The 12,932-nt window shown below is 44.4% G+C and overlaps 1 protein-coding gene across 2 annotated transcripts in view; it reads right to left on the bottom strand.

The window, feature by feature from the left end:
• MYL4 (myosin light chain 4) overlaps positions 1-12,932 on the bottom strand; it is a 38,111-nt gene that overhangs the window by 14,741 nt on the left and 10,438 nt on the right. The window contains exon 1 of one of the 2 annotated variants that reach the window (XM_070390020.1): positions 6,999-7,048. The exons of the other annotated variant lie outside the window; for it this stretch is intronic. The gene's annotated coding sequence lies outside the window, so the exon portion shown is untranslated. Of the gene's footprint in view, positions 1-6,998; positions 7,049-12,932 lie in introns of those variants that run through there. 2 annotated transcript variants of the gene reach the window in all.

Here is a 12,932-nt window from a genome sequence, read left to right as displayed (position 1 = left end):
GCAGGGCCAGAATGAGAAGCAGACAGTTCGGCTGAAAGTCAATGAGACTAGAGGTCAGAAAACTTGAGTCTCATTTTCACTATACCTGTAACTCACTCTGTGCCCCCTGGGTGGGTGTGTGTGTGTGTGTGTGCGCGTGCGTGCGTAGTGCTTACTAGGTATCAGGCACTTGTAGTTAACTGTCATTCATACAAAATTTCCTTAAATCTTCACTACAATCCTATAAGGTAGATATTATTATTACTCCCATTTTGTACATGAGGAGAATGAGACTAAAACTAGTCAAATAGCAAGGCCATTCAGCTAATGAGCTATAAACTAGGATTAGGACAAAGGTGTATTTGATTCTAAAGTTTATGCTTGGATGCAGTGCATGAATGCTCAGCTGTGTCCAACTCTTTGCAACCCAGACTGTAGCCTACCAGGCTCCTCTGTCCATGGAATTTCCCAGGCAAGAATATTGGAGTGAGTTGCCATTTCCTACTCCAGGGGATCTTCCCGATCCTGGGATTAAACCAGAGTCTCCTGAATTGGCAGGCTGATTCTTTACCACTGTGCCACGTGGGAAGACTTGTGCTTGAATAATTGATACTATAACCCCATAGAGTGGGGGACATGTATGTGTGTGGCTCATCAGAAAGGTCAGGAAGAATACACACCAAACTGTCAACAGGAGACACCCCTGGGGACTTGAAGGGTAAGGGCAGGAGGATGACAGCAATTTTCAGTTTTTTAGTTTTTTCACTTCCTGTATTCATGGAAATTTTTACAAGCATGTACTGTTTTTATTAAAAAAAAAAAAAAAAAGCTCAGAAAAACAATGATAAAAAAGCTTATCCACTGCACAGAATTGCACAGCTCTATAGCTCAGAGGATGAAGAGAAGTAAAGCTGAGAGAAGCAGAAGAGTCAGAGCCTTTCTAGGTCTGGTTTCCTTTCCTATAAAACAAGACTTCTAGAGCACCTAACACCTGGTCCTCCAGAGTCCACATCTGCCCGTTCTCTGGGTTCCCTCAGCATAGGCTCCAGGTCCCACATCATCAGAGTCTAAAGGGCCCTTAGAGATTGTCTCATCCCTCCTGGTTTGACGAGGAACCTGAGGCCCAGGAAACGTCAGAGCTACCATGAGACCTTCAGCCGTTCCCAGCTCCCTGTGTCTAGTGGTGCTCCTACACTACCTGCCCCTCTTGTACCCTGTACGTGCTCCCTCCCTCGGTAAGCAGAGAAGCCGCCAATGAAAACAGGCAGGGGACTTCCCTGGTGGTCCAGTGGATAAGAATCTGCCTTGCAATGCAGGGCATGTGGGCTCTATCCCTGCTTGGGAACTAAGATCCTATGTGCTGTGAAGCAACGAAGCCCGTGCCACAACTACTGAGCCTGATGCCCCAACTAGAGAGGCCCTGTGCCACACTGAGACCCCACACAGCCAAATAGATAAGTACGTATTTAAAAAAAAAAAAAAGAGAGAGAGAGAGAGATACTGAGGCAGGAAAGGGGACCAGGATTCATCCAAGGGATCCTAGAGCAAGACCAGGGCCCAAACCCTAGGCCAGTCCTGTCCTGGGCTGGCATGGCAGCTCCTTGGCTCTTTTCTCCTCCTCCCACCGCTTCTGCCTTCTATCTTCCTTCTGACTCCTTGTCACCTGCTGGCACCCTTTAGTACTCCCCAGCTGTCCTCTCCCTGACTACCTCCTCCAAGGGTGTTGGGAGCTCAGGTTGTTGGTGATGAGGAAGGAGGGAGGAGGAAGCCCAGACTCTCCATCTCTCTCTGACCCTACTCACATTCCCTTCCTGGACGAGGTGCAGAGAGAGCCACACTGTAGAAAGCGGCAGGCCAGGGACTTCCCTGATGGCACAGTGGAGGACGGGAGTCTGCCTGCCAATTCAGGAGAATAGGCTCGACCCCTGGTCCGAGAGGACCCCAAATGCCCTGGAGCAACACAGCCACAACTACTGAGCCTGTGCTCTAGAGCCCGGGAGCCATGAAGTCCCCGAGCTCTAGAGCCCATGCTCCACAACAAAAGAAGCCACCGCAGTGAGAAACCAACTCACCACAACAAAGAGTACACCCCGCTTGTCGCAACTAAAGAAAGCCTGCACAGCAGCAAAGACCCAGTACAACCAAAAACAGATACATAAATAAAAATTATTAGAAAGAAAGAAAGCTGCAGGCCAGAAGCTACAAGAGCCGGAAGTTACTAGTCCTAACTGCCAGCCACTTCCCCGTCTGGGCCCCAGCTTCCTTATCTCTAAAATGAGAGATAATCAGGAGCTTTCAGTGGTCAACAGATATGTAAGGCTTCCTTAACTTGCTTCTGGCTGTAAGGGACATACCCCTGCCACTTCAATCAGTATGACTCCTGTGTGTTTATATGCTGGAGGCCCCACAGTCATTTCCTAGGATATAGTTCAATGGTTTAAAAGTTTAAAAATAACCAGTTGAATAGAAGAACAAGTTATTCTAATCATTCTGGGAAGAAGTATGATCGCCTAAAGACAGGCAGCTGGAAGGCTGTCTTTTCCTTTCTTTTTCTTCTTTCTCCTCTTTTATTTATTCTTAAAAAAATTTTTTTTAATTGCTTTCAATTCTAAGGCAAAACAAAGTGTCCAACCTGCTTGGGAACAGAGCTCTGAGGTTAGAAAGCTGAGAACGCTGAATCGGGCTGGGGGATCTGGAAACACAGAAAAGGCGTGGGCTTTGGAGGCAGACAAGCACAGGTCTGAATCCTGATTTTGCCATTTCTAAATCTTGGGCCCAGCACCCTCAGGATCCTCAACAGTAAACATTTTCTTCTCAAGCTGTTGTGAGATTTGTATGAAATAATAGTTAGGCACCACAAACCATCTCTGGCACAGAGGAAACAAGAGTTGTCAATTTCACTTTGCTTTCTGAGGCCGAGGAAGCTAGGGGTGGGCTCTGGCATCTCAGGTTTCCCAAAAAGACAGCCAGGAGAGGGGCCCACAGGAGGGAGGGATGACTAAGGTGGCAGTGGCTAACGAGATTGTAAGGTGTGGGTTTAGGAACGAGAAAGAGGTGGAAGGGAACGGGAGAGGGGAAGGGCAGCCGTTGGGTACCCACGGAGTAAAATATTTGTGGCTCAGAAAGCATGTAGCAGCTCCCTGGGGCTAGGCAGCCTGCCTGTGAGCGACATTCAGATGAGGAACCTGCCTGCCTGAAACCCCAGTGGGGAAGGAGATGCTCCTCAAATCAATTTCTGACTCTCTTTAAGCAACCCCAGCTAAAAACAAAGTGGCTGGCACTTCAGAAGTGACCAGAGGGGAGCTATGGTTTCCCAGGAAGAAACACGCATCAGGAGTCAAGATACCCGACACTAGCCTGGTTATTACTCAAACTCAGTGATGCCCACAGTTCATGAGACCCCAGGAACTGGATCAGAGGTTCCACTTTCTTATGGTCCTCATTCTGCCTCACAGTCACTGACATTTGCTTCCAATTTCATCCACATAGAGTACCCTTAAGGCTTAAAGAATCCACCTTCCAGGAAACGGAGAAGATGTGGGTTAGATCCCTGGGTTGGGAAGATCCCCTAGAGGAAGGTATAGCAACCCACTCCAGTATTCTTGCCTGGAGAACCCCATGGACAGAACAGCCTGGCAGGCTACAGTCCATGGGATTCCAAAGAGTAAGACACCATTAAGCGCACACACACTCCTGAGAGTTCCCCTCAGGGGGCCTATGGCGGGGTTTTATCCTTCAATATGTGTTGACCAATCAAAGCAAAGGAAAGAAGAGGTAGCAAGAACCGGCAGCCTGACTACGGCCTCCGGGGAGTCATCGCATGGTCCCCAGCCAGAGTGGGTCCAGCCACTCACATGCTGCCACCAGAAGGAGGAGATGGAAAACGCAGAACAGTTCACACCAATCAGCTTACACCACATGTCGAATCTGGACAAATGCACAGGGCGGGACGGAGACCACCGGGACCGACTGGGCTGGGCTGACACACACTCACACATCCTCCTCCCTTTGCCTCTGACCACCAGCATCTGTGTCCTGCCCTGAGAGAGATCAGTTAGAGCCTCCTGCCTGGGATCAAACGCTGTTGACAACAGGCCTGGCTGTTAATGCCTTGTTCTTGTCACCAGCCCCTCCTCTCTTCTGGCCAGTGTCTCATCAGCTGGACATCATGGGGCAATCCCTGGCCAACACTGCTTTTATCTGTCCCCATAGAGGGCACTGGACAAGCCAGGCTCTGCCGCAAGGACCCAGTCAGGAGTTAGAGTCCTGGGTCAGAGTCCTGATTAATTTGCCAATTAGACAACTAGTTCAGAGAAGGCAATGGCACCCCACTCCAGTACTCTTGCCTGGAAAATCCCATGGATGGAGGAGCCCGGAAGGCTGAAGTCCATGGGGTCGCTAAGAGTCCGACATGACTAAGCGACTTCCCTTTCACTTTTCACTTTCATGCATTGGAGAAGGAAATGGCAACCCACTCCAGTGTTCTTGCCTGGAGAATCCCAGGGACGGGGGAGCCTGGTGGGCTGCCATCTGTGGGGTCGCACAGAGTCGGACTCAACTAAAGCGACTTAGCAGCAGCAGCAGACAACTAGTTAACTTATTTTATTTATTTGGCTGTATCAGATGTTAGTTGCGACACATAGGACCTTCTATCTTTCTTGAAGCCTGTGGGATTTTTTTTTAAGTTGCAACATGCAGGATCTTTAGCTGTGGCATGAGAACTCTTAGTTGTGCGTGTGGGATCTAGTCCCCTGACCAGGGATCAAGCCCAAGCCCCTGTATTGGGAGCGCGGAGTCTTAGCCACTGGACCACCAGGGAAGTCCCCTTAGTTAACTTCTTTATATTTCAGTTTTCCCATCCATAAAATGGGGCTGCTAATATAACCTGTGACTGTGAGGATTAAATGAGTTAATACAGGTGATAATGCTTAGAGCAGTGCCTAGCTCAGAGCAAGTGCTCAAAATCCTTAAACTTGATTGAACCAGTATGACTGGTGCACCCCACCAAGGTCAACTGTGGAAGAATTATAAACAGAAAATACCAAGAAATGAAGAAAATTGTGAGATACTCCTCGGGTGAGGGAGACCCCACTCTGAACTGGTGCGAGTGAGCGGTGGCTTTGGTTTATGGCAGGAGGCGGCCAGGCAGGGCTGTGGAATGAGAGAAAGAAAAAGAGTGTGTCTGAGGTTTTCATCACTCTTCTCTGCAATTTCTTGGGACAGTGATGCGACATCACTTTCAGGATTCAAACTGCTGGTTCACACAACAATGTGAGTGCCACTGAACTATATGTTAAATACGGTTAAAATAGTGTTTTCAGGACTTCTCTGGTGGTCTAGTGGTTAAGAACCCACCTTCCAATGCAGGGGACATGGGTTCAATCCCTGGTCGAGAAATTAAGATTCTATCTGCATTTGGACAACTAGGGAACCAGCCCTCGCATCGCAACCAGAGAGATGCCCGAGAGCCCCAACTAAGACCAATAAATTTTTTTTAAATAATATGTTTTATATTATGTGACTTTTACTACAATAAAAACATTTTTTAAAATCAATGCTATTTTATGTTATAATTCTTAAAGTGGGAGATGGGTTCATGGTTACTGGTTTTATGCTTCATAACTTACATAAACATTACATATATTCTAAGTATCAAATACTTCAAAAGCAATATATTTAAAAATAAAAAAGTTATCAATGAACTTTTTGTGCCCTGGAGCATTAAAATCTATCCTTCTACCTATCACTTTGGGGGAAACTTTCAGAGTGGATGGATAGATAAATGCTCTATTTTGATTTGGCCGTTAGTTTAGGGAGTGTACACAAATATCAAAAGTTATCAAACTGTACAAATTAATGTATGTGCCTATTCTTGTATGTCAATGATTCCCCAACAAAATTCTGTAAAACAAACAAACAAAAGGGTGCTGGTAAGGGTACCATTGGGGCATTGAAGATGCACTGTGCTTATGAGGAGCCAATAAAAAACAGGAGGGGGAACTGAACTTTGGACAATTGTTTCCTCTCTGCATCCCCTCAACTCTCCAAGCAAATGAATCGCAATCTAAGAAGCACTTCCCCCTAAGGTTGCTTCTCCCGTGGGAGGTGGAGAGCAAAGGGTGATGTCTGCCATGAGGAGTTATTTTGTGGGGTTGGGTCTGACTGACTTGGGAGTTTTGATGCCTGGGGTTCTCAGTCCTAGGACTCATTCACCCCTGACCCTCACCCCCTGAGCTAAATGGCACTGGTACACATTGTTGAACAGAGCAACCTATGTATCCACGGGCAAAATAACAAGACAGGTGAAGAGAACAACTAATTCAGATAGATACACCCACTTGATGACAGATTGTCCTTTAAGTAGAAAGATGACCAGGACAGACCAAGATTTTAAAAGTAGGTTAATAAACATGTTAAAGGTGGTTCAAAGAGTAAAGGATCTGCCTGCGATGCAGGAGACTCAGGTTCTATCCCTCGTTCAGGAAGATCCCCTGGAGAGGGGAATGATTTCCCTCTCCAGTGTTGCCTGGAGAGTTCTGTGGTCAGAGGAGCCTGGCGGGCTACAGTCCATGGGGTTGCAAAGAATTGCACGTGACTGATCAACTAACACTTTCACTTTCAAAACAGATAAAGGCAAATATTACCAATATGACACCAGAATGAAAAAACATAAAGAAGAATCAAACAGAAATATCACATATAGAAAAGTATAATAGTTGAAATAAGGAAAACAACTTTAATAAAATAAGCAATGTTAGGCATAAAAAATGAATAACTAAAATTGAGCACACAGTAGACCTGAAAATTAGTGGAACGGACACAGCTGGGAAATGTATTAGGGAACTGAAAGAGAATATATCCCAGAAGAAGAAAAGAAAGGCAAAGAAACGGAAAAGCTAAGAAATATGAGGGATAGAAGCAGTAGTGCTTCGTGGTTAGAAGAGCAATCAAGCTAAGTATACATCCAAAAAAAACCTCACATAAGCTCATAACGGACATGAACAGGATATTCACCTTACCGTGATTTGTGGTGGCAGGACTTGAAGCAATCTGGGTCTCCATCACTGGGAATCCCTGGGTAAGAGGCACAGGCACCATGAAAGAGTGTGTAGCAGTTAGAAGCAAAGGATTAGATGCACACATGAAAGAAACATAGTGATAAGTGAGAAACTGAGTGAGATATAAGCCATGATAACACTTCTATAAATTAAAAAATATATGCATATATATATATGCACTACCATGTGTAAAATAGATAGCTAGTGGGAAGTTTCTTTGTAGCACAGGGAGCTCAGCTCAGTGCTCTGTGATGGTCCCGATGGTTGGGATGGGGTAGGGTGGGTTGGGATGGGAACGAGGCTCAAGAGGAGGTGGATATGTGTATACATATATCTGATTCACTCTGTTGAACAGCAAAAACTAACACAACATTGTAAAGCAATTATACTCCAATAAGAAAAAAGAAGTAGAGAAAATAATTAAAATTGGAAAAAAAATGTGCATACAATCTTACTGATATATTGGTTATGAAGGAGCTAAAGTGAAGCTTCAAAGAAAGAAAATGCTTATTTGCAAATTAACTAGACAGAGATGAGAATTTATGCTAAAATTGAAATTTCTCATGGTGCAAATTAGTGAAAAGTTTTATAACATAAATAGGTGGGAAATTTTCATTGTAATCAATAGTATTATGTAAATTGGCTGCAAAAACAACAAGAAAGTTTAAATGTTGATATTAATACATCTTAGAGTTGCTTTTCAATTTATGCAATATCTCTTTGAATTTCATGTGAATAATACTGATTGACAGGAAAATTGGTAAATTTACTTATCTTGGACATATCTTGGGCTTCCCTGGTGACTCAGAGGGTAAAGCATCTGCCTGCAATGCAGGAGACCCAGGTTCGTTCCCTGGGTCGGGAAAATCCCCTGGAGAAGGAAATGGCAACCCACTCCAGTATTCTTGCCTGGAGAATCCCATGGATGGAGGAACTTGGTGGGCTACAGTCCACAGGGTTGCAAAGGGTTGGACACAACTGAGCAACTTCACTTTCATTTTACTTTTTCACTTTCAGAGTTGCTTTTCAATTTATGCAGTATCTCTTTGAATTTCATGTGAATAATACTGATTGACAGGAGAGTTGGTAAATGTACTTATCTTGGACATAGTTTTGAAAGTGATACATGCTTTTGCTTCAAAGTTAAATCAATTCTAAAATGAAGCAATTTTGTCAATTTGGATGCAGATATTAAAAGAAAGTAATTTTTTTTGGTATTTGATTCAGTTACTGGAAAATGTTAAAGCATGCTTGGAACAACTCATGTACATGAATCTACTTTTCAACTGTGAATTTTATGGTCTAAAAACAGTTCAAGTATTTCTGATGAAAATTTAGCATCCAAATTGAGGTACACTGTAAAACACAGTGGATTTTGAAGACAAAAAAGAATGTAATATATCTCATTAGTAATTTTTATATTGACTACATCTTGAGATACAATTTTGGGTACAGTGGGTGGAATAAAATACATAAAAGAGTTTAAAATACTAGAAGCATTACCTATTATTCAAGAACACACATAAAAGAAACACACATTAAAAATATCTGATGGTTGCCTAACGCTGTAATGCTGAGTGTAGTTTAGATGGAAGGGGTAATGAGATAAGAGGGAATAAATAATCGATTAAACAAAGAGGCCTTATATGAACCCTTGATGAAAGAAGGCTATAAGTCAAGGAGAGTGATTAACCCTGTCCTCTGTATAGATTCCTTGCCACCAAGGAAAGAGAAAAAAAGCAATGAGTCACCTGAAGTCTCAGCGACTCTTAAGGCCCAGACCACCTGAGGTAAAAGCAGAAAACAAGTAGAAAGGAGCCTAAAATCAAAATTTCAAGGAGTACGGTAGCACCGGCTCTCAGAGCACTTAAATCGTTTTCTCAAACTTCATTTCCTCGGCTATTCTAGGTCAGATGGAAAATGCTACATATGCTTGACCTCACTACTCAATAGTCGGCCTCAATGGTTGAAGCTAATTTCTGTGCAGGTCAAAGCAGTGCCGCCTAGTGGCGCATCTGTGAACTGCACTGCGGGAGAAGGCCGCCGGGAGGGGCCCAGAAACAGGTGGGTGAGAGTCAGCCTAAGGACCAAAAGCAGTGTCCAGGACAGCTGGTGTTTGGCAAGGCGACTTACAGAAGAAACGCAGCAAAGGGCAAGTTGGAATTCTCACCAGTCATCCGAACTGTGTTCTCCCAGACATCCTGACAGCTGCAAGGGACTTTAGAGGTCCAGAGGAAAGGGGATGACTTGCCCAAGGTCACACTGTAAGTCATGGCAGACGTGGGACAAGAAGCTAGGACACTAGTCTGTAGCAACGGTAGGAGCTGAAATTGCTGATAGGGATTCCCTTTAGGGGAGGCCTGCGGCCCCCACTCTGGGGAGCATGGAAGCAAGAAGGCATCAGTTGAAGAGCTGGCCTGGCACCCAGAGTATGGATGGCTCTAAGTAAGGAAGAAGCGACTCAGGCTCCTAGCAGGCACTTATTCTCAGCACGTGCTTTCAGTGCTAAAGATGATTCTCTTTTCTCAGTTTCCCTTTACACCAACACCAGTTTCTTCTTTTACTTCTTGAATTCTGACTTCCTCCCTAGCTTCATCGACCACTGGTCTGTGGCTAGATCTGTGTGGTCTTAGATACCTCGAGGCCATCTCAGCTGTACTTACAACACTGAAGTTGTCACTGAACCTCGTTTCCTTCATCTCCTTTATCCAGACTACTCTTATTTACTCATTCAACACTTAATGAGCACCCACAGTAGACAGGTACTTTGACTAAGATGAGTAAGAGGGCATCCCTGGCCCCAGGGAGCTCACTGTCTGCTGTTACTCAGTTGCTAAGTCGTGTCCAAATCTTTGCAACCTCATGGACTGCAGCATGCCAAGCTCCCCTGTCCTACATTGTCTCCTGGAGTTGGCTCAAATTCATGTCATTGAGTCAGTGATGCTTATCTAACCATCTTATCCTCTGCCACCAGCCCCCCCCCTTTTCTTTTGATATAGAGGATACAGATGTATAAATCAATACAGTTTTAATATAATGATAAATAGCCTCACTAAGTTTCATAAGGTGTAACATAACCCCCCAAAAGAAACCACTTAGAATCCTACCTGAAAAATATCTCAAGTCCCAGTTTCCTTCCTAAATTGTTCAAGCTTCACATTTTCAATTGACCTTTGGACATTTCTCACCAGAGGCACTTCAAACTCAGTATGTTTTAAACCTAGCTAATCACCCATCTCCCAAATCACATATTTGTGACACAGAAACAGATAAACAATAATAACGTCTACTTAAGACAACTATGGTGTATACTCAAGACTGGAATCAATCAAGTCTGTGTTTAAACCATTGCTGTGCAATTTATTTAGAGAAAAATGAGAGCCTTCCTAGAACTTAGAAAAGGGAGAAACAAAGAATCTATTATTTGGTTGGTGTCCTCTCCAAATGATACAGATAATTTTTGTCTAGCACGTGTGCCCAGTCGTATCTGACTCTTTGAGACCCCGTGGACTGTAGCACACCAAGCTCCTCTGTCCATTAAATTCTTCAGGCATGAATACTGGAGTGGGTTGCCATCTCATACTTCAGGGGATCTTCCCAACCAAGGGATCGAACCGCATCGCTTGTGTCTCCTGCATTGGCAGGCGGATTCTTCACCACCGCACCACCTAGTAGTCAGACACATATGCCCCTTCTGAGGAAAAGGAGATAATAGCCAGTAAGATCATCCAATTCATTCTTTTGGTTCAAAGTCTTTACTCATCAAGCTGCCTTCTGGTTAGACTCTTAATGCCCTAAGGAGAAGGAATTAGATAAGAATATTTCTCACTATAAATGAGTAACTCAGAACCATTTCCATTTCCATCAACCACCGAGGATCCTACCATAATAGAAACTGAAGTTGCCTACACTCCCTAGGAGCCTCTTTGCTGCATCCCCAGCCCCTGCTCTCTTCTCCAATTCACATAATCCTCAGCTGTTAACATAATCTTTCTCTGATTCCATTTTCATGAGGTCATTCCCCAGCTCTGTCACCCCTGGCAGCTCTCTTGGTCTATTTTATCAGTCTAAAGTCATCAGCCTGGAACCTAGAGCTTATCAACTGTCCCCAACATCGCCATTTCAACCAAGCTTACATAGCCCTCACTCCAGACAAGTTAATTTGCCTGCCATTTATCGCTTTCCCTTTGAGTTTGCAGAGCTTACCTCAACCAAGACGCATATCCTGATGAATCTCAACACTTCAGACACTGCCTTGACTTTGAATACCTCAAGAACATGTGGACAAGGCCAGCATATAGAGGGACAAGGCCCTGTATATCCAGAGAAGGGAAAGTGTTAGTTGCTGAGTTGTGTGCAACTCTTTGCAACCCCATGGATGTAGTCTTCCAGGCTTCTCGGTCCATGGAATTCTCCAGGCAAGAATTCTGGAGTGGGTAGCCATTCTCTTCTCTAGGGGATCTTCCCGACCCAGGCATCGAACCCCAGTCTCCTGCATTGCAGGTGGATTCTTTACTGTCTGAGCCACCAGGGAAGCCCAATGTACAGAGTGGGGGAGTCAAAAAAGCATCAAGGGGGTCTTCCTTGACTATTCAGTGGTTAAGACTTCACCTTCCAACTCAGTGGGTGTGTGTTCAGTCCCTAGTCAGGGAGCTCAGATCCCACATGCCTCAGCACCCCAAAAAACTTAAAAAGCAGAGAAGCAATATTGTAAAAAAAACTTAGTAAAGACTTTAAAATGGTCCACATTAAAAAAAAAAATTTTTTTTAAAGCATCACGGGACTTCCCTGGAGGGTCAGTGGTTAAGAATCTATGCTTCCCCTGCAGGGGGTGCGATCACTGGTCGGGGAACTAAAGATCCCACGTGCCGCTTGGTGGAGCCAAAAAAAAAAAAGAAAGCATCAAATTATGACCAGTAAGAGATAAATTAAGTGGTCAAGCCATTTAATTATCAGATATAAAAAAAGTTTATAGATTTATAATATTTTAAAATCTGTTCATATTTGTACAGGGCACTTTGCTAGGTGATGGGAATATCATGAGAAGCCAAAGTCCCTGCCTTCATGGAACTTATTGTCGTTGTTCGGTCTCCCAGTCATGTCTGACTCTTTGCAACCCCATGGACTGCAGCACGCCAGGCCTCCCTGTCCCTCACCATCTCCCTGAGTTTGCCTAAGTTCATGTTCATTGCATGGGTGATGCCGTCCAGCCATCTCATCCTCTGACACCCTCTTATCCTTCTGCTCTTGATCTTTCCCAGCATCTGGGACTTTTCAATGAGTCGTCTATTCGCATCAGATGACCAAAATACTGGAGCGTCAGCTTCAGCATCAGTCCTTCCAGTGAATATTCAGGGTTGATCTCCCTTAAGATTGACTGGTTTGACCTCCTTGCTGTCCAAGGGACTTTCAGGAGTCTTCTCTAGCACCACAGTTTGAAGGCATCAATTCTTCGGCATTCTGCCTTCTTTATAGTCCAGCTCTCACAACTGTACTTGACCACTGGGAAGACCAGAGCCTTGACTATATGAACTTTTGTCAGCAAAGTAATGTCTCTGCTTTTCAACGCACAGTCTAGGTTTATCATCGCTCTCTTGTCAAGAAGCAATCATCTTTTGATTTCATGGCTGCAGTCACCATCCACAGTGATTTTGGAGCCCAAGAAGAAAAAATCTGTCACTACTTCCATCTCTCCCCCTTCCATTTGCCATGCAGTAATGGGGCTGCCTGCCATGATCTTAGTTTTTTCATATTGAGTCTTAAGCTGGCTCTTTCACTGTTCTCCTCCATCCTCATCAAGAGGTTCTTTAGTTTCTCTTTGTTTCTTCGCTTTCTGCCATTAGAGTGGTATCATCTGCATATCTGACATTATTTCTCCTGCCTATCTTGATTCCA

Source organism: Bos mutus, chromosome 19 (genome assembly GCF_027580195.1).
Source record: "Bos mutus isolate GX-2022 chromosome 19, NWIPB_WYAK_1.1, whole genome shotgun sequence".
Taxonomy (NCBI): domain Eukaryota; kingdom Metazoa; phylum Chordata; class Mammalia; order Artiodactyla; family Bovidae; genus Bos; species Bos mutus.
The sequence above is the reverse complement of the archived record's forward strand: the minus strand, read 5'-3'. Positions and strand labels throughout refer to the sequence as shown.